Genomic DNA, 23,229 nt, shown 5'->3' with positions numbered 1-23,229 from the left:
TTGCAAATTTAGAAGAATTTATTATACGAAGAATATTCTGTGCGGGTGGTGGATCGTAAAGATTAAGTGCTGAGATATTGTGTTATTCCTATGTCAAAGTGCAATGGAGTCATCATACAGAAAGGGATGTTCTCTGAGAACTAGAGGATGAAATGAAACAAAAGTATCCACAACTTTTTCAAAGTATAGGTAAGAAATTTCAAGAATGAATTTCATTTTTTAGAGGGAGAGAATGTAATACCCAAATCTTTAAAATTGGCCCAACATTTGAAAAAAGGGAATAAGCTAGCACGTGCGTTGCACCTACTGAAAATATGGTGGGAAACTAGAAATACGGTGGAGGAACTCCCGAAGGTAAACTGGAAATACGGTGCATCCTAAATCCACTCGAAAATCTAGTTGAAATTGATTTCTAATTCCTTCCCATAAATGTCCATTTAAAGGCCTCGACCCTTAAAGTTTTCCTCACCGAAGGTTGCCGTTAATCGCTACCTTTTTTCTCCCTCTTTTCTTCCTGTTTACCAGTGGTTTAAACATACTTTGGCTATTGGAAATTTGATCAATCCTCATTTGAAGGCTAGGTAAATCCTTCAAATCATCTTCTTCACAATCTTCTATAGTTTCTAAGCCAAATTTGTACCAAAAATTCTTGAAAAAATCTGATTTTTGATTCCCCTATTTCTTTTATGTTTTGTTCTTAGTTTTTGATGCCATTTGTCACCGTTGGTCATTGAACCCATATCATTGATCGCCACCATGGCTTGCTCTTCTAACTGTGAGCGTTGACGACTGGGAGGAGAACCTCCTTTGCTTTGAGAGCAAGAGAAGAAGGGCTCCTCTATTTCATTAAGAAGAGAGGAAGAAGAAGGAAGAAACAAAAAGGAAAAAAAAGGAAAAAGGAAAAAGAAAAGGAAAAGAAAAGAAGAAAGAAAGAGGAAATTTTTTTCTTTCTTCTCTCCCTTCTCTCTCTCTTTCCTCTCTACTTTTTCTCTCTATTCTCTCTCTACTTTCTCTCTATAAATTTTCTCTCTCTATATTATTTCTCTCTCTTCAAATTGTTCTATCTATCAAGCTTGATGTCTCTCTATTTTTTTGGAATTGATGAAACTAGAGGTCCATCTTTCATGATTAGTTTGATCTTATCCAGGATATCCAATTCATAAGGTACACCTAATTTTTGGTTCGATTCTCAGTGAGATTTTATTCTGATTAATTTTAAATTAAAATTAATATAAGAATATAATTTTGAATAATAGGTTTTGAAAGATCTCCTCAAGTTTAATCGATCTATCCGTTTAGTATTCTGTATAAGATAAGTAATGAACTATCTTTTTGAGATATTTCATAATTTATTTTAAAATAAATAATTAATCTTTAATTTGTATGTAATTTATGAAACTATATTTGGAACAAAAAATGATTTAAAAATTTGAGATTTTTGAAATATTATGGTTATTGATTTATTATGGAATATGCATATGTGGAATGGAATTTGATATATATATATATATGTTATCTTATAAAAATATTTTAATATGCATCGATTTTGAGCTCTTAGCTTAACTATATTTTAGTGGATCCCACCAATAGGGTTAAACTATTGATCTTGTAATTGATTTTAGTGATTATAAAATGTTAAATAATTATGATACTAATTATGTATTTCAAGAGTGGATGTAAGATTTCTAAAGTATTCACGATGAAGAAATCATCCTTAGAAGAAATTATCTTAAAATGCCAAGCCAATGCACTTCAAAAAATAAAATTTCATAAGTTTGACCAAGAGAAGTCAACTCTTAAGAGTGAAGAGTTGACTCTGATATGTTAGAATACACTAGCAGAGTTGGAGAGTTGACTTATGAACAATAAGAGTCAATTCTCTCAGAGAAGATAGAAGACTATAATTTCAAGATTTTTGCATAAATCGACTCATGATTCTATGAGTCGACTCGTGAATCGACTCATGGATTGCGAGTGAACTCGTGGCATCGAAACAGCAATAATATCTAATTTTTTATATTTTTTTAATGATTAATTTTGGGATTTAGCAACTAGTTCAGTCTTTCCAACGTTCAAAACTCATTCTCCAATAACTTCTAAGCCTATTAAAAGTTAGAAAATCATTCAAAAAGAAAATTAAGAGGATTAAAGAGTGAAATATGTGAAATTGAGTGAGCATCATTGAATTTATTGGAAAGGAAGAAAAGAGAAGAGTTGTGCATAGAGTTCAGAGAGCTTTCAAAAGTGATTCATCTCCATCATCTTCCACGTCCTCTCAAGTATCAAGAAGAGTAGTTCAAACTTCATTTGAGCCATCTATCAGCAACTTCTTCAGACTTTATAAAGTTTAATTATTTTTTATTTTTATTTTGAGTGGAACACTGTGTATCATGTTTTCTTTATAAATTTCTTTTGGAGAAAAAAAATTGGGATGAAGGTCTGTCTAAGTCTAAAATTGAATATTATAGATTTTGGTTGGTAAATTCATAAAATTAACTAGATTGATTATAAATCTAAAAAATAACTAGTATACGATTTTGATTAGTGATCTCAAAAAATTAACTTGATTTATTTGTTAGTTTGGATAAAATAAATATGCTGTAATCGAACTGATTATAGTAGAACTGTTAAGGAGAGCTTAGGAAGTGGACATAGGTATGGGGTTGCATCGAACCACTATAAAATTTTTATTTTTGTATTATACTTTGTGTGCTTGCTTTAAATTCTTATTTTATATTCTTACTTTGCTTTTATTATCTCAATTCTGTTGTAACATAATTGCATACACCTCATAATTATTTAAGATAAATTAAATTGAAGCATATAATTGTTTAGATATCAGAGTTAGTTAAAATTTTTAAAGAATCTAATTTAGCCCCCTCTTAGGTTGCTAATTTTCTAGGCAACATAAATATTATACTCAGTGTACCCTACTAATAGAGGTTAAATATTAATATTCAGTGGATTTCGTTTATGGGGTTAAATATTGATATTCGATGGATCCTACCAATAGGGATTAAATATTAGTATTCAGTATATCCTGTCAATGGAGGTTAAATGTTAGCATTCAGTGGATCCTACCAATGGAGATTAAATATTGATCATAGTTAAAAATTATTAAATTTTATATATTTTATTTTGAATTAGATTTATGATTATGTATATATATAAATATTTGAAAATATTTGATTTGCTTAGTATAGAATATATTTTTATATTATTCATGATATTTATTTTTGAACATAATATTTTATGAATATATCTGAAATATCTGATTGAGATATTTATTTCTTACTAGGTTATCGGGTTCATTATCTCTCTCTTTTATTTTTTTATATTCAAATACTTTATATAAATATAGGCATTAATTGGGAGAGAGTTTTAGAAGCGAGATTTGGTATTATCAACTTCATTGAACTTAGATCTATTTTTTTTAGTAAAACTTTATTTTATATAAGATATTTGAATTTGGACACCATTTGGTTTATTATTTTTTTTATCATTTTTAATTAATTTTACTATGACATATTGATATCATGCATGGAATACCTTGCATGTTTGTAGAAAGAGTTCTCTATGAAAATCTGGTGGTTGCCGTGACCCTTAGACTCACAATTTTGGATTGAGGGTGTGATGCATACATCTTTATGAACATTGATGAAGGAGAAAATTGAACCTAGGTCACTTGGTATGACAACCAAAACTTTAACAGTTTGGCCATCAGTTGAATTGGTATGAGCAGCTCAGGTAAAATGTCAAAAAAATTCAATTTCAAAATTTTAGGTCTGGAAATTTTGGGCTGGAAAATGGCTGCTCATAAACCCAACCAATCTCACCTGAATTTGGAGCTAAGCAACTTGGAAAACACAATAATGGACTTCCAGGCAGCTTGGATACTGTATGTATTTCTGTTTTCATTAAAAGATATCAATCCCTTCCCATCATAAAAGTGAAACATGAAACAACTTCTCAAATGGACAATAATCAACAAAAATACCTAGTGAAAGAGCAACTATATACGATTATGTTTAGGAATTTTTGTCATACCATAACATATTCTTGAAAAGAATTGAATAAAGCTTTCCAAAATTCCAATAGGTAAGCATCTGGATACTTACCTGCAACTAATAGGCGATCTTCCTAACTATGATTTGTGGAAAAAATCCATGCTAATTTCTATGCTTGAAAAAACTATCGAAAGCCAAAACTAGGAATGGAAGAAAGAAAGTAAGGGGAATCAGAGGGGAGATTTTAGGGGTGAGAAAGAAACACAATCTACCATAAAATCTAAATGTGTGGGAGTAGGAGTACGAGGAGGACAAGGAGGCCTATGGACAAGATGAGGTCGGACGAGGAGGAGGAGGAGGAGGATGAGGAGGACAGTGAAGCAAGCAAAGGATCTCTATAGGGAGATAGAGGAGGAAGAGGAGGCCGACAAAGGAAGCTACTATCCAATGGCAAAGCTCAAGGGAGGAGAAGTAATTATGGATTTGGGGTGGATTGGATCTGGGGGGGAGGGGTGGCTATTGTTTAGTGTCCGACAATGCTAATAAGCATCGTAAAATAATGATGCATTAAAGTATTATTTTAGTCAGCCAATTTGATGATGCTAATCACAGAAGCATCGAAACAAGTCTATTACAACCTACTGATACTTAAAAGTATTGTAATATTTTGATGCATTAAAAGTGTCACAAAGTTTTGGTGGGTTGCATCAGTTGTCGATGCTCTCTCCTAGCATCAGCAAATAAAAGTCGTATATTGTCCTTCTTACTATAGTGTACACATTCGATGTGAACTCTCATCCTATCTGGATCCTACCAATTGGGAGTTATGCATTGGCACTATGATTATTACTGATTTCATTATTTTTATCTTTGACCCTATCATAGGATATAAGTGTGGTATTCTGGCTCACCCCATGGGGTATACGTATATTTTTGTTTCTTATTTCAGCCCCACCATAAGGTATAAGTATAGTCATAGTTGAAAGCTGATGAGTTGAATGAAATTTGGTTTGAATCAGATTATTAATTATGTGTATATATGAAAGAATTTGATTTGCTGAATTATATTTTGGTAAAATAAATCAATTATATTCTCATGCTTAATTATGGTATTTGTATTCAAATGTTATATTTTATAATAACATTTGAATTATATAATTAAGATATTTATTACCTACTAAACTATCGAGCTCATTATCTCTTTTTTTTTTCAAATTCAGATTCTTAGTTGTGGATATGAGTACTGCTTTAGGAGTGAGATTAGAAATGAGATTTGATAATATTAATATAGTTTATATTTAGATTTATTATTATATTTTATAATGCTATTATTTGAGATTTAAATAATATAAAATTTTTAAATTTTAATTATTAGTTGGACTTGTTAGTTAATTAAATTTTGACTTTTAGTTATTTAAATTATCTCTTCTGTGATGCATTTGATATCATATTGGAATGCCTTGTATACTTGTAGGAGAGTTCTCCATGTGTATTCAATAGTTGCAATGACCCCTGGCTCGTGATCTAAAGTCAGGGATGTGATAAGAGCTCAATCAAAATAGATTGAATAGATGGAATTGGGTTGTCATGGACAACATTTTAAATAGATTGCAAAAGGGGGAGGCTGCTATTTCACATATATAGCAGGAATATGATCATGGGGTTCTGTTAAAATCAAATCTTGGAACTTTGGGAGCCTACTTAGTTAGCTAGCATTCATTGTTTTGCCAATAGAGGATCTTTTAAAGATAGAAGTTGAGAATTGCTTAGCTTCATGAGGGTAATAGCAGCATCAGTTTCTTCAATGGATCTATGGTTATAAGAGGCATTTCTCTCCCTATTTGTAAATTGTGTTGATGGCCTCTCGTGGATGTTGAAAGCGATGGTAGATAGTCATGCTCTACATGTTTACCAACCTAGCCTATCTATTTGCACCTAGTCTTTGCATATGATTTTGTTTTGATTGCCATAGCAACACTATGATGAGGTGCTAATTAAGGTGAGTGTCGGATGACTATTGTCTAATGTCAAGGTACTGAGTTAATTTACCTAAGTTTGCCATTAAGTTGAACCTGGAGATCAATCTTTTAGCGAAACTTTAGATAAAGGGCTACCTAACCATAGTGGAATGTGATGGCACTTCACAATATCTTGGGGTTACTATCACTAGGAGACTAGGGTTTGAAGGCTCTAGTACTTAGAGTTAAATCCAAGGATGTTGAGGGACAATCCAATGACGACAATGGATGCAGCATGGGTGTGGAAGATTCAAGTCCATCCAAAAGTGGCCCTCTTTTTACAGAAAGTGGTGTAGAGTCATCTACCCTATCAAAGCATATTGTATTGCAAAGGCATCTGTGTACCCCCTTATCATAATCTTTGTCCTAAAGTGGAACAGTATATTAGCCATCTTTTCTTCTAGTGCCTAGGGGTAATGCATGTTTGGAGCCTAGCCTCACCTTGTAACACAGTGACCAACCACCCTCAAATCCCAGATTCATTCTTGCAACACCTTAAGAATGGATGGCAGCGACGTAAATTGGAGCATAGGTCGATTCTTCCTTGCTAAATCACCTATCACATTTTGTTAGCTAGGAATAATAGATTGTTTGAAAATATTAATCAAAGCCCTCATTTGACTCTGATAAAAGCATTGCTCCATACCGAAATAATGTTAAATGTACGTCCTACAAGCCAATATACCTGACATATTATAATAAATCTAAGACATAATTTTTTACTTATTATATTGATTTGATTGATAAAAGGATATGTTTGATTTTCATTCAAGTGTGATACATATTCTTAAAGAGTTGAGAATTAGAGGCATGTATAAAATTCTTCAATACTTCCGATCATAGTATCATCATGAGGATGGTCATCATTCCAGATAGACCGACACACAGATCATTTTTTCAAAATAGATAAGTCTCTGATCTACAGTGTAAAGATACTGAGCGATAAGTGTGGATTATTATTAGAGAATAGCTAGTACTGAGAGTGACCATACGAGAGATCACTTAGATTTTTACTTGATCATCAGTGATCGTCTCGATGTTGTAGTTGTGTGAATAGTCTTTTGACATGTGATGGTATGATTGCTCGCAGTGAGACTGCTGGAGTTTGACTGATACATAAATATGACATCGTTGAGATCTTGTAGTGGATATTGATGACAGTTGGTCTATTGTAGGAGTAGGATGTGCATCTAGATAGAATCTATCGATCTTGATAGAGAAGAGTAGTCCTATGAGATTTGAGAGACTAAGTCCAAGAGTCTATGGCCATAGCAACGTGATTAATAGAAAAGAATTTTCATGAGGATCACAAATGGACTTGAGCTGATTTAATGTATTATATGATTGATGATGAGATTTGATAATTTATCCATAATCTGTCATATAGTAAGAACTCATAATAGAAAGACTGAATCACATGTGAACTATATCTTGAGATTCTATTTCGGATCTACTGAGTTGTCACTACATACTGCTAGGTGTCACTAGTGGATTATGAAAACTCACTAGGATTGTTCAGGATCGACAATCTTTGATGAGTTAGAGTAAAATCATTCCGATCCATTAAAAAAAGTTTCAATGATACTATGATAGAGATTATTATATATCTCACTACTAGAAAGAATTGAACCTATGGGATCATACAACAAAGAGATTAGATTTGAAATAAGTAATTGAATTTATAACATCTCAATTGGATTTAAAGAAACTCTATTGGATTTAGGATAATCTTGCTAGCACATGGTTGAATCTAATTTTTTCTTTGTACTTGAATTACTTATTTGATAAGATTAATTCGAGTTAATTATCTGCTAATAACCTAAATAAATTAGATTCATTGAGCTTCAATTATTGGATGCTTAGGATTTTAGATCATATGCATTAAGAGTTCAAATCCTTAATTAATTTTCTTGATTGTCTATGTAGGGGCACCACTTGATTTGATCAAATTGGGCATGCCCATATGATAGAAGGCATGTGGGACCAGCATGGGGCATCCCCTAAGCCCCATGTGGCATGTGAAAAAGTGGGTGAAAAGGCTTCAATAGTTGATCCTAATGGATCTCCTAAAGAGAGTCAAATATCTAAGGTTATAAGGATTCTTAATGTAAGTAGGACTTGTATTAAAGGACTATTTGATTTTGAATAGGATTCAAATTTTTTGTCGATTTAAAGAGGCCTTCTCTGAGGCTCTAAGAATCAGATTTTCAGCAGCCCCATGCCTCCCAAAATCTCTTCATGCCTCCCTCTCTTCTCCCTTCTAGTTCCAACACCCAAAGGGGTTTGGGCATCCTCTATCTCCATGCCTAAGAGGAGCTTGGGCGTCCTACTTGATGGCTGATTTTCAGACCTTGATTGCTTCATAATCAAAGAAAGAAAAGCAAGAAAAAAAAAAAGATCAAGAAAAAGATCAAAGAGTTGATCATGATCCAGGCTTCGTTCAAATTCACAGGATGATTATTCTTAAAGAAAAAAGATCAACACTATAGAGGGCTATTCCAGGATGATCCTAAGTGGATATCCATAGAGACTGAGCACTTACACGGCTAAGAGGGAGCCTACTTTCTTCCAGATCCAAATTTGAAGAAAAAAATTATGAAATAGATATGTGATTTGATCATATATTTAATTTCAGCATTAAATTTAGTATGTGTTTAATTTCAGCATATGAAGTAGATCCTTGTGTTTTATGTTTTATGCATACATAATTTAGATTAAAAGATATTTTAATCTTCTATTCTACTATGTTGTTTAGAAAAAAAAAATTGAAACATACATATATGTCCCGATATAAAATTTCAACAGTGATATCAAAGCCACAGATTTTATATGCATGACATTGACATATATATTTTTGAAAAGAGTTTTAAATTTTTTTTTTTAATACATGAGATATATAGATGATTATTTTGAATCTAAAATTTATTTTAGATTTATTTTTTAGTTCATATATTTGATATGTAAAGGCATACATAGATCTAAAATTTGTTCTAATTCGATTTTTAGTTCATGTATATATGATATATAGATGCATGCATAAATCTAAAAATTATTTTGATCTAATTTATAATTCATATATGAGATGTATGATTACATATTTAGGTCTAAAAATTATTTTTAATTTGATTCATAATTTTTATATGAGATATATGATATTATGTTATGATCTGAATTTTTTGTTTAGATCTAAATTATATATATATATATATATATATATATATATATATATATACATATACATATATATATATATAAGATATATATTTGTATGTTAAATCTGATAATTAATTTTATGATTTAAAACTCACCTTTCATGCAAAAAATTTAGATCTGAAATTTAATTTTAGAATCTAAAATTTGTGTTTGTGCTTGAGAATTTTGGTCATGAGTAAATCAAAAATTAGGTCATGTAATTAGATTATATCTAGAGTTTTTGATTTGAACATAATGGGTCTAATTCGATTAAGTAATTGATCAAATCGAGTCAAGTGTTGATTAGAGTTAGGTTAATTAAGTTTAAGATCATACAAATATTATTGATCAAATTGATTAAATTTCATACGTAGAATCGATTAACTTGAGGATCTAATTCGGCTCGATGGCTTGAGCCTGATTAGCTTAAGCTAACCTATTTGGACCAATTGACTTATTGGTGTCTAAGGTAAGTAATTGAGAGATGATTATTTAATTGGTTTCTCACTGATCTGATTAATTTATTGGTGTCTAAGGAAAGCAATAGGAGGACCTCCATCGATCTCTACTTATCTGATCAATTTGAAAAATTGAGTCTTGAACAAGATTACTTGGCATTTTAGTTTAGCCCATGCCAATTAGATCGATCACATGATGACTGATTAGATGAGATCTAAACTTAAACCTCTCCATAAATATTAAGACTATAGGTCTTCCACCATTGTAGATGTACAGGCGTGGTATTAGTGTTGATTGTTCTTGACTGATCACAGTGGTTTAGTTATACCGAAAATATGCAACCACTCTATTAGTAAGAAGTTGCTCCAGGATAAGGGTGAGGTTGGACCTAATAACTATTAAGTAAGGGATCCAATGATAGCTTTGCACCTACTTATAGATGGTGGGTCAGATTTAACTAAGGAGTGTGGTCAATAATTATTAGGTGAGCCCACATAACTTAGAGACCAAGTCGCTACAACATGTTTAGAGAAGAATCTAGGCAAAAAGTTATCCATGCATCGGTATGTGTATTATCAATAACTATTAGATGAGATACATAGCATCAGTGGGACCACAGCATCCATTAGAAATTCAGTTATCACATTAGGATTTTAGCTTCCCATCCGGGGAGTGGAGGGATCCAAAAAAATACTGAGAGTCATTGTTTACTTCTTAAAGTTTCTAGAGCAAATATAAATTTAAAGTACAAAAGTCTAACTTGAATCTCTACTCTTGTAGTTAAACCATGTCAGCTTCAAATCTCCTAGTCTGCATCTTTGAGTCCAATCATTTGATCGGAATCAATTATAAAGACTGACTAAGAAACCTTAAAATTTTTCTGACTTCTAAAAAATTAGATCATGTACTCGACCAGAAACTCCTAGTGTTACCAAACTGTCCTACTACTGAGCAAAGAATAGCATATGAAAAGTGGATGGATGAAGATAGTCTGGTTAAGTGCTATGTACGAGCTTCCATGTCAAATGAGTTGCAGAGCCAGTATGAAAATATACGCACTGCCAGGGCTATGATCACTCACTTACAAGAGTTGTATGGTAAGCAAAGCCATACAACACGCTTTGAAGTATCCAAGAGACTCTTTAATCTGAAGATACGCGAAGGACAGTTAGTCCATGAGCACTGTATAATAGTGATCAAGGATATTGAGGAGTTTGAGAAGCTCAGGCTTGATATGCAAAAAGAATTGCAGATGGATTTGATCCTTCAATCCCTTACAAGTTCATATAGTCAATTTGTTATAAATTTTCATATGAACAAAATTGATTGCACCATATCCGAATTGGTTAATATGTTGGTCACTACTGAGGAAACCTTGAAGAGTTTAAGGGGTACTATTCTCATTGTGAAGTGGACTTCTTCATCTAAGAGAAAGTCTGCTTGAAAAAAGAAGAGTAAACCTACGAAGAAATAGAAGAAAGAGAGCAAGCCAAAGAAAGACGTTCCGAAGAAGGTTGAAGCAAAAGAAAAGTATTTTCATTATGATGCTGAAGGCCACTAGTGGAGAAACTGTCCACTCTATCTGGAGAGCCTGAAGACCAAGAAGGGTGACAAACCTTCAGAAGGTATGTTCGTAATTGAATCTAACCTTACGATTTCTTGTACTTCTAGTTGGATATTGGACTTTGATTTAAGTACTCATATACGTACTTCAATACAGGGTCTAATAAAAAGTAGGAGGTTGAGAAAAGGTGACATGATCATTCAAATTGGTAATGGAGTAAAAGTTGCTGCAGAAGCCATTGGTACTTATCCTCTTCGATTACCGTCAGGATTTAGATTAGATTTAAAAGATTGTTATTTTATTTCTATAGCTAGTCAGAATTTGATTTACGTGTCTGTGCTAGCACAGGATGGTTTTGATTTTAATTTCAATAAAATCTTTTGTTTTATTTATTTATGAAATAAATTGGTGGCACATGATCTTTTAATTGATAATTTTTATTACTTGTATGTTGATGCGAATGTGAATTTAAATAAGCAAATAGTGAGTGCCGTAGGTCAAAAGAGATCTAGAGACGAAATTAACTAAAAGTACTTGTGGTATCATAGACTAGGCCATATTAGAGAGGATAAGATAAACAAACTGAAAAAAGATAGGATCTTTGGCTCTTTTAATTCAAAGTCATACCTAGCTTGTGAATCTTACCTTCGAAAAAAAAGACCAAATTATCTTTTGTGGAACATGGAGAAAGGGCCACTGAGTTTCTTGCCCTGGTACACACCGACGTGTGTGGACCATTTGATATGCAAGTCAGAGATGGTTATAGCTACTTCATCACTCTTACTGATGATCTGTCATGGTATGGATATGTGTATCTGATGAAACATAAATTTAAAACTTTTAAAAAGTTCAAAAAATTTAGAAATAAAGTAGAGAAACAAATAGATAAACCCATTAAGGTTGTCACGCCCTCGACCCGAGATCGTGAATCGAGGGTCGCGGCAATCGCCGCATACTTATGAAAAACTTTCTCCATAAGCATGCAAGGCATCTCATCACGATATCAATGCATCACAGCGGAATAAATTCAAATAATTATTATTCAACTGTAATTCAAGTAATTAAATCAAATGTCTTACATCCAATAAAATTTTTGCTAAAAATAAAACAATAGATCTAAGTTTATTGAAGTTGACAATGCTAAATCTCGCCTCTAAAAGCTCTGTCCCAATATTTCTTTCCACGCTCGAAATTAATTATCTGAATCTGAAAAATAGAAAGAAAGAAAATGAGCTAGACAGCCCAGTAAGTAACAAATATCTCAACTAGATATTTCAGATATTATATAATTTTCAAGAATAATGTTACAAATAAACATAAGAGTATATTTCATGCTGATTTAATACAAATCAAATATTTTTGAATATTCACATATAATATAATCATAAATCCGATTCGATTTAAAAACACTCGTAACTCATCAGCCTTGACTATGACCAACGTTTAACCCCCATGGCGGGGTCCACAGAATACCAGCACACAACCCCCACTGGCAGGGTCCATAAACACCAGCGCACAACCCTCACTGGCAGGGTCCACTGAGTACCAACGTATAATCTCCATTGGTGGGGTCCACTGAAACATAGTTAGGCTGAGAGCATAAATCCGATCAGTATCAAAATACTTTGTATCATAATATGTCATAATTTTTCACTGAACATGTGCATAAATCGATATACCATAACATTTCAAAGCACTTTTCTTTTAAAACATAATTTCATAAATCATGCATAATTTCAAAGAATAATTATTTATTTTCAGAATAAATATGGAATATCTCGAGAAGATGATTCATTACTTACCTTTCACGGAGCACTGAATGAACAGATCGACTAACTTCTAGGAGATTCTTCCATGCCTATTATCCAAAATTATATTTTTTATATTAATTTTAATTCAAAATCTAAACAGATCTCCAATCAAAACCTCACTTAAAATCAGACTCTTCCCTAAACTCGATCAAAATCATCAGATGAAGCCTTCCACTATGCTAATCCTAGAGGAATAACTTTAGAGAGAGAAAAATCCATCAAAAGAGAGAAACAATCTAGAGAGAGAAAATTCTAGAGAGAGAAAATAGAGAGAGAAAATCTAATTCCAGAGAGAGAAAGTCAGGGTTCAGACTAAAAGAAGAGAGAGAAGAGAGAGAAACTCTCTCTCTCATCATTTTTTTATTTTATTTTTATTTATTTATTTATTCATTTATTTATATATATATAAGTATATATATATATATTTTGTTGTTATTATTATATTTTTTTTCTTTTCTTTTCTTTTCTATTTTTCTTCTTTTTCTTTTCTTTTCTTTTCTTCTTTTTCTTCTTTTTCTTCTTTTTCTTTTTTTTTTCTTTTCTTTTTCTCTTTTTTCTTCTTTTTCTTCTTTTTCTTTTCTTTTTCTCTTTTTCTTCTTTTTTTTCTTCTTCTTCTCTCGGGTCCTTCCAGGCTGAACAGGGGACCGGCGGTCCCCTCCTTGTGCCGGGCCGTTCAGGCCACGGCCACCACGGTGGAGGCCGACGGCAGAGGGGGCCATTCCCCCGGTCACAGAGAGGTATGGCCAGCGGTCGATTGCGATCGTCGATGTCAGAAAATCCACGAAAAAAAGAGACCAAAACAGAGGTCCCTTTTTCCGACCGAAAATCGACGACTTCCGTCGCCGGCAGCCGCGCACAAGGGCATGGGAGGAAGGGGAAGGAAGAGGGGAAGAAGAGAAAGACTCACCTCGGCCTCCGGTGACCTCGTCGGTGAGCAGTCACGGCGAGAACAAGGCAAGGATCCGTGGCTCTACTTCGGAAAAATCGGAGAGGAAAAGAGGAGAAAAGGGCCGATGATCGGCTCCAAGGGAAAGGGGAGGCCTTCTTATAGAGGACCCTAGGACTCCGAGAGGTCCTGGGATTCCCGATTTGCCTGGTCTCGTCGGAGAAGAAGACTCCTATCGGGAGTCTTCTTCCCGATTTTTCCCTTTTTTTTTTATTTTGGGCTTTGGTGGGCTGAGATTTGTTGGGCTTGGGCTATAACAAAGGTTCTTCGATCTGATCAAGGAGGTGAATGTCTTAGTCAGAAATTTTTGAGATATCTTACGGACATTGGCATAGTCTCTCAATGGACTCCTCCTGAAACACCTTAACTCAATGGGATATCCAAAAAGAGGAATAAAATCCTATTAAATATGGTCAGATCTATGATGACCTTCACTGATTTAACCTTATATCTTTAGGGACATGCCTTATTAATTATAATTCATGTATTGAATAGGATTTTATCAAAATCCATTCCTACCACACTATATGAGATATGGCATGGTAAGAAGTTGAGTTTAAGTTATCTTAAGACTTGGAGATGTCCGACCTATGTCAAGAGATGGATGGCTGATAAATTAGAGGATAAATCTGTAATAGCTCATTTTATTGGATATCCAAAAGAATCAATGAGATACTACTTCTACTTTTCATAAGATCATAATATAATTGTGAGTCAGAAAGTCATATTCTTAGAAAAATAGTTTATCCAAGATGGTGGCAGTGAAAGGTTAGTTGAGCTTGAAGAGAAGGTCTCTAATGAGCAAAGAGCTATGGATCCTTAGGAATCCATTATTCATGAACCAGTAGTTGATGTTCCTCCACCACCTCGTAGATCTAGTAGGATCTTCCATCCTCCTAAAAGGTACATGAATGTGCTTATGAAGAAAGTAAAAGAAATATCCTTATGAGAGATAAGGATCATGGTGATGATCCTAATACCTTTGATGAGACGATGTCTAACATCGATTTTGAAAAATGTTAAATGCAAGAAAGTCAAAAATTGACTCAATGTACTCGAATCAAGTATGGACCTTAGTAGATCCACCCGAGGGTATAGTATCCATTAGGTGTAAATGGATCTACAAAAGAAAAATAGATGTAGATGGTAAAGTAGAGATCTATAAAGCTAAGCTCGTGGCAAAAGATTATAGTTAGCGTGAAGACATTAACTATTAGGAAACTTTCTCATCCGTAGCCATACTGAAATCTGTCCGCACTTTGCTTGCTATTGCAGCTTATTATGATTATGAAATCTGGTAGATGGATGTGAAAACTGCTTTCCTAAATAGATATCTTGAGAATGATACCTTTATGGAGCAGTCTTTGAGTTTCACATCTGGTGATGGTGATCACTGAGTCCGCAAGCTGTAAAAGTTCATATATAGATTAAAGCAAACTTTTCGAAGTTGGAATCTTCATTTTGATGAAGTAATCAAATTGTTTAATTTCGTCAAGAACGAAGAGAAATCTTATGTATACAAGAGGATCAGTGAGAGTGCAGTAATATTTTTCATCTTGTACGTGGATGATATTCTCCTCATTGAAAATGATATTTTCATACAGACCTCAGTCAAAAGGTAGTTGTCTAAGAAATTCTCTATGAAAGACCTAAAGGAAGCATCCTATATTATTGAAATAAAAGTCTATAGAGATAGATCTAAAAAGATACTAGGCCTGTCACAAAAGCTGTATATAGAAAAAATACTGAAGAGATTCAGCATGAAAAGCTCTAAAAGAAGACTTTTACCTTTTAGACATGGTATTTATCTTTTTCAGATAATATATCTGACCACATCTGAGAAAGTTCAGCGCATGAGTAAGATTCCTTATGTCTCGACTATAGGAAACTTCATGTATGCCATGCTATATACTCGACTTGATATTGTCCTTGCTATGAGTGTCACGAGCAGGTATCAATCGAATCTAGGGAGGTACACTAGATAGCTGTGAAGAACTTCCTTAAATACTTGAAAAGAACTAAGGATTTATTCTTGATCTTTGGAGGAGGTTCTGAGTTGTGAGTCGAGAGGTATACTGATTCAGACTTCATGTCTGATCCTAATGATAGAAAATTTACATCAAGATATATGTTCGCATGCAATACTGGCACAGTCTGCTGAAAGAGTCCCAAGCAACCCACATAGTGGATTCGACCACAGAAGATGAATATGTATTTGCTTCGGATGCTGCAAAAGAAGGCTTCTGGTTCAAGAAGTTCATCATGAAGTTTGGGATAATGACATCGGATGCCATACCATTTTATTGCGACAATAATGGAGTTATAGTACTTGCTAAGGAGCCGAGGTCTTATTAAAAATCAAAGCATAACGAGTGGCGGTTCTATATTATATGCGACTACCTCAATAAAAAAATATGTCGAGATGTGAAGAGTAGACTCCGCGGACGATGTGGCAGATCCGCTGACAAAGTAATTGAGCCAACAAAAAATGAAAGTCTACCTTCAGAAGATGAAACTTAGATTAGTGGCCAATTGACTTTAGTCCAAGTGGAAGATTATTAGATGTGTGTCCTAGATGCCAATATGGCTGACACATTATAATAAATCTAGAACATAATTTTATACTTATTACATTGATTTGATTAATAAAAGGGTAAATTTAATTTTTATTCAAATATGATTGTGTCCTTAAATCATCCATGAAATTAATACTTTTGATACATATTCTTAAAGAGTTGAGAATTAGAGGCATGTATAAAATTTTTAAATACTTTCGATCATAATATCATCATGAGGATGGTGATCGATTCGAATAGACTGACGTATAGATTACTTTCTTTAGGATAAATGAGTCTCCGATCTACAGTGTAGAAATACTGAGCGATGAGTGTGGATAGTTGTTAAAGAACAACTAGTACTGAGTGTGACCATACAAGAGATCACTTAGATTTCTACTCAATTGTCAGTGATCGTCTCGATACTGTAGTTGTATGAATGATCCTTTGATCTGTGATGGTATTATTGCTCACAATAAAACTACTGAAGTTTGACTGACACATAAATATAACCTCGTTGAGACCTTATAGGGGATGTTGGTGACAGTTCATCCACTATAGGAGTAAGGTGCACATCTAGATGAAATCTATCAATTTTGATAGAGAAGAGTAGTTCTATGAGATTTGAGAGACTAAGTCTGAGAGTCTGTGGCCATAGCAGTATGATTGATGGAAAAAATTTCTTTGAGGGTCATAAGTGGACTTGAGTTGATCGAATCTATCATATGATTGATGATGAAGTTTGATGATTTATCCATGATCTGTCATCTAGTCGGGACTCACAATAGAAGAATTGAATCACATGTGAACTATACCTTGAGATTCTATTTCGATTCTACTAGGTTGCCACTACATACTACTAGGTGTCACTGGTGGATTATGAAAACTCACTAGGGTTGCTCAGGATCGATAATCTTTGATGAGTTAGAATAGAATCATTCCGACCTATTAAAAAGAGTTTCAATGATACTATGGTAGAGATCATTGTATATCTCACTATCAGATAGAATTGAATCTATGAGGTCACACAACAAAGGGATTAGATCAGGAATAAATAATTAGACTTATAAAGTTTCAATTAGATTTAGAGAAATCCTATTGGGTTCAGGATAACCTTGCTAGCACATGGTTGAATCTAATTTGCTCTTTATATTTGAATTACTTATTTGATAAGATTAATTCGAGTTAATTAGCTACTAATAACCTAAATGAATTAGATTCATTGAACTCCAGTTGTTGGGTGCCTAGAATTTTAGATCATATGCATTAAGGGTCCAAACCCTTAATTAATTTTCTTAATTGTTTGCATGGGGCGCCACTGGATTTGATCAAATTGGGTGTGCCCACATGATAGAGGATGTGTGGGACCAGTATGAGGCATCCCCTAAGCTCCATGTGGTGTGTGAAAAAGTGAGTGAAAAAGTTCTAATAGTTGGCACCTAATGGATCTCCTAAAGGAGGTCAAATATCTAAGGTTACAAGGATTCCTAATGCAAGTAGGACTTGTATTAAGGGATTGTTTGATTTTGAATAAGATTCAAACTTTTTGCTTATTTAGAGGAATCTTCTCTAAAGCTCTAAGCATCAGATTTTCAGTAGCCCCATGCCTCCCAAAATCTCTCCACGCCTCCCTCTCTTCTCCCTTCTAGTTCCAACGCCCAAAGGGGTTTGGGCGTCCTCCATCTCCATGCCCAAGAGGAACTTGGGCACCCACTTAGTGGCTGATTTTTAGACCTTGGTTGCTTCATAATCAAGAAAAAGAAAGCAAGAAAAGAAGAGAAGAAAAAGATTAAGAAAAGGATCAAAGAGTTAATCGCGATCCAAACTTCGTTTAGAGTCGTCGGGTGATTATTCTTGGAGAAAAAAGATCAATACCATAGAGGACTGTTTCTGACTAATGCTGAGTGGATACCCATAGAGGCTGGATGCTTGTGTGGCTAAGGAAGAACCTACTTTTTTTCAGATCCAGATTCGAAGAAAGAAATTATGAAACAGGTATGTGATTCGATCATATATTTAATTTTAGCATACAATTCAGCATGTGTTCGATTTCAGTATATGAAGTAGATCCTTGTATTCTATATTTTATGCATATATGATTTAGATTAAAAGATATTTTAATCTTCTATTTTACTATATTGTTTAGAAAAAAAAATTTGAAATACACATGCATGCCCCGACACGAAATTCTAACAAATAATAAACTTTCTAGAAGCTTTAGCATAAATCTCCATAGTACTATGTCCAAATAGAGTAGAATACCTTTTATTTGTGATTTGCAAAATAGAAATTAAATTCTTGTTCATGTTAGGCATATAATAAATATTATTTATAGAAATAGAAGAATTAATAGATGACGTGAGATATAAATCTCCAAAACTTTTGATAGAATAAAGTAGATTATTGATAATAGCAATAGCATCAGGATTAATATAATAATATAGAAAATTTAAAACCTTTTATTACTAATAAGATGATTAAAATATCCATAATCAATAATCCAGTCATTAGGAAAATCAATGTTTGGCAAATGAGAAGTAGAAGCACATGCATACTAACTGTCAAGATTGCTGGCATCAATAATAGGGGTAGTAAGAGTCCAACAATCAGTTTTCTTCTCTTCTCTATGCTTTGAAGTAAAAGATGCGATGTTACATTATTTGAGCTTCATCTTACAATCTAAAATTTTATAATTAAATTTTTCATATTTATAATAATTTTTTTTGCATTTAAACTTTTCTTTTGATTAGGATTCTATCGTTCTCAGATTCTTCAATGATTTTTTTTGAATTTTTAAATATATTATTTCACTTTTTATTTTTAATTTTTACTACTAGAAAATAAGGCCTCTCCTTTCTAAGGGGATATAGTTAAATCATGCATCATGGTATTAAGTACTTCTTAATTAACAAGAATATTTTGTAACTCTTCTAATGTAGATTGTTTAAGCCATCCAACAATAATAAGCATGTAAGTACTATACTTTTCATTCACACCATAAACTGATAGTTTATGCTGTTTGTTTTCATCGTAACAAGAATTTGGATCAAACATGCTAAGCTTATCAAATAATTTCTTTCCTTCATAAAGATATTAGGAGATTATTAGTGTCATACTCATGGAAAACTCTCTCCATAAGTATGTAAAGTATTTCATCATAATATTATAAAATAATAATAAAATAAAATTTAAATAATTAATGTTCAACTAAATCAAATATCTTATAAAATAATATCATAATTTTTTATCAACATCAGTAAATTCTAATCTAAATAAAAATATCAAATTCTACTTCTAATTCATTTTTTCATATCGAAATCTCGAGTCAAGCTAGTCCTTTGAATCTATCAAAATAGTAAAATATAGAATAATAAACTAGATAGTCTAGTAAGCAATATATAATTTAGCAAGATAAATTCAGTAATTAATAATAATATACTAAAAATAAGCATGTGCATCAATTCAAAATATACTGTACTAATCAAAATAAGATCCATACAAATTCATTTTTGTTCATAAATCGATTTTTTTCAAATATTATGTTCATCTTGATAACCATGAACTAAATCAAAGTATCAGTGCATAATCTCTACTAACATGATTTCAAATTATCAATATTTAATCATCTCATTAATAGGATATCAAAATATTAGTATTTACCCACTCTATTAGTAGGACATCAAAGTACCAATTATACAAACTCCATTAGCAAGGTATCAAAGTATCAACATTTAACCTCCACTATAAGGGTTCAATTCATAGTCGGGGAGTGAGTTAAAATTTATCTCAAATTAATACATTTTTTTCAAAAATATATTTTATATTTCAAATTGAATAATTCATAAAGTCATATAATATTGAAATCAATTAGTATGATTCATATCAAATTCAATATATTTGATCATAAATCACTTAATATTTTAGAAAAAAGATATATTCAGTAATTCAAATATATGCATCACATTCACAAACATGAATAATTCCATAAAAAAATATTTTATACTTTATCGATAAATCTAAAAATGTGCAGCATTACTTACCTCACATGTACTCTAATAAATCCACATAATTTCATAAATTTTTTTCAAAATCTTTAATTCATATATCATATCGCAAATCCTACTGCTAAACATCTTTTTATCGAGATGACTATTCCTCTATACAGAATTGAGTCCACTAATTAAAAAAATATGAATAATTAAGAAAGATGTGACTGACAGATGGTTGTAGTCAATGGCTTCGATTGATCCAATCATCTAACTTCATCCGATCAAAATTAGATTAGAATATATATGATTCAATAGAGATTGAGAGTCAGTAGTGTCCGACAAGAGTTAAGATGGAGGCCAACAGGGTGCCTGACGATCAGAGATCAATTTGATTAAATAATTTTATTTAATCTAGATTAGATTAAAATATAATTGACTCCATAGAGGTCAAATAGATCAAATTTGATGATATCTGGATCCGATCAAAATGGGTATCAATATACTATCCGACAATAACGCATCAGGATTTTTCATTAAGTTTGACTAAAGTCATCGAAAAAAGGCTCTTTATTCGACCAATCTTAGCGAGAGAAAAATAATTAAAAAAAAAATCTATAGAGAGAAAAATAAAAAAAAAGAAAGTTGAGAGAAAAAGACTTCTGGAGAGAGAAAAAGAGAGAGAATATGAAAGATAAAAAAACTCTTTCTATTTTTTTTTTTTTTTTTTCTTTTCTCTTTTTTTTGTTTTTTATTTTTTCTTTTTCTTCTTTCTGTGTCGGTGGAACAGGAACTTCTCGTTCCTTTCTTTCTTGGAACGGGGGAGAACTTCTCTCCAACAGTGGCAGTGGCCGCAAATGCAAGCCACGGTGGCAGGAGGTTACAACCAGTGGCGGATGACCGAAGAAGAAACAAAATTCCAAGAAAGCAATGGAAATAAAAAGAAAAATCAAAGAAATGAGGGAAGGATTAGGCCTTTTTATGGTTGGCCCATGGCTAGGCATCTAGCGACTGCCACAAGCCACCACGAGGAACTAGTCAGAAACTCCAATGACAAGGATTGGCGGTAGGGACAGTCCGAAAAAGAAAACAACAGAGGAGATTATTCTCATCTTATTTTCCAGCTATTTCTTACTGAAGTCCAGTTGGCGAAGGCTCAATCAAGGAGGGAAAATCTAGGAGCAGAATTATAGATGGGTTTGGGTGTTTCTCACCTCATCTCCGGCGATGATTGGCTATGTTTCCGACAAACTTGAGAAAAGAAAGATGGATATTTTTTGGTGAAAAACAGTGGCCGGCGGTGGAGATTTCACAAGGGATTTCATCGTTTTAAGTAGGGGTACAGGGGAGAGGAGTTGGACTCCTCGAAATTGTTCATCGACTTCGATTGGGAATCTAACAGGAGAAGACTTCTAATGGAGTCTTCTCTATTTTTCTTCTTTTTTAATGCTTTAATAATTATGCAAATCCTTCTTTCTGGTGGCTAATTAGGCCTAATTAGGTCAGATATTATAGTAAAATTATCTTATTTGAGAGCATCAATCTTATTCTCCAAAAATTAAAGTCGAGCCTCAATAGATGTTGAACAGAGAGTAGCAAAAATATCCTATACTATCTTCAGCTTCTCTATACCTTAAATATACTAATGATTATCTTCATGTACAATAATTTTATGAACATACATTGCACTTCCAGCTTGATCTTCCACCTTTTCCTCAGTTCTAAATTGTTAGAAGTTTCTGGTGGCATCACCACATTTATCCCATTCATGATCTCCTATAAATTTTGCCTAATGAAATAGGATTTGATGCAGGCCTTTCAATATGCATAATTGATGCTGTTCAATTTTTTAATCTTAATATTAGAGATAATAATAATATTAGTCAGAATGATGCATCTTTTGAATTATCAAATAAGAATCCACATATTTATACCACTACATAGTGAACTATTAGAACCTCTTCAACTATGTTGAACTATGAACATGTAAAACCAATTTTCATGCCTATAACTTTGATACCATTTAGAATGGCATGCTATCCAAAATAGATTGACTGTGCTAGCCAAGGATTCAAAGCAAACACCAAATAATAACGGGGAAGAGATGCTGGAAGAAAAGATACAGGAGAGAGAAAATTTCTGGAAAAAATTATAAGCCGAGATTCAAATTCATCTCTTTTAGCAGGTAGTCTCTCTCTCTCTGTCTCTCTCAGGTGTCACAAGAGATGCCTCACGTTCTCCGCACAAGAAAAACACCTCAAACCACCACAAAAAGACATCTTACGTTGCCTCGAGGAAAGGTGCCTCGCAAAGTTCGGTTGCCAGCCAAACTCTATAAACAATGGAAAACCAACGTCAACTACTAAAAGACAATTTTGTATGTTAAACCAAACTCTAAAAACAATAGCAAACCAACATCTACTAAAAGATAAATTTTGTATGTTAAGCCTACAGCTCAATTTACCTATCCTAGGGCAACAATAACATCAATTTTGGATTTTTTTTTTTTTTTTTTTGCTGGCGTATTTTTCGTTTGCTGGCCCTGCCACGCAGTATGCAATTTTCTGCACCGCACGGTGCACAAAGAATTGCTCTCTTAAAAATTGTGAATCTTTTGAGATCATGCGGTGCAGAAAGAATTGCTCTCTTCAAAAATGTGAATCTTTTGAGATCATTTCTAGTCCAAAAACG

Source organism: Elaeis guineensis, chromosome 2, assembly GCF_000442705.2.
Source record: "Elaeis guineensis isolate ETL-2024a chromosome 2, EG11, whole genome shotgun sequence".
In the NCBI taxonomy this organism is placed as follows: domain Eukaryota; kingdom Viridiplantae; phylum Streptophyta; class Magnoliopsida; order Arecales; family Arecaceae; genus Elaeis; species Elaeis guineensis.
This window is presented reverse-complemented; position numbering follows the sequence as displayed.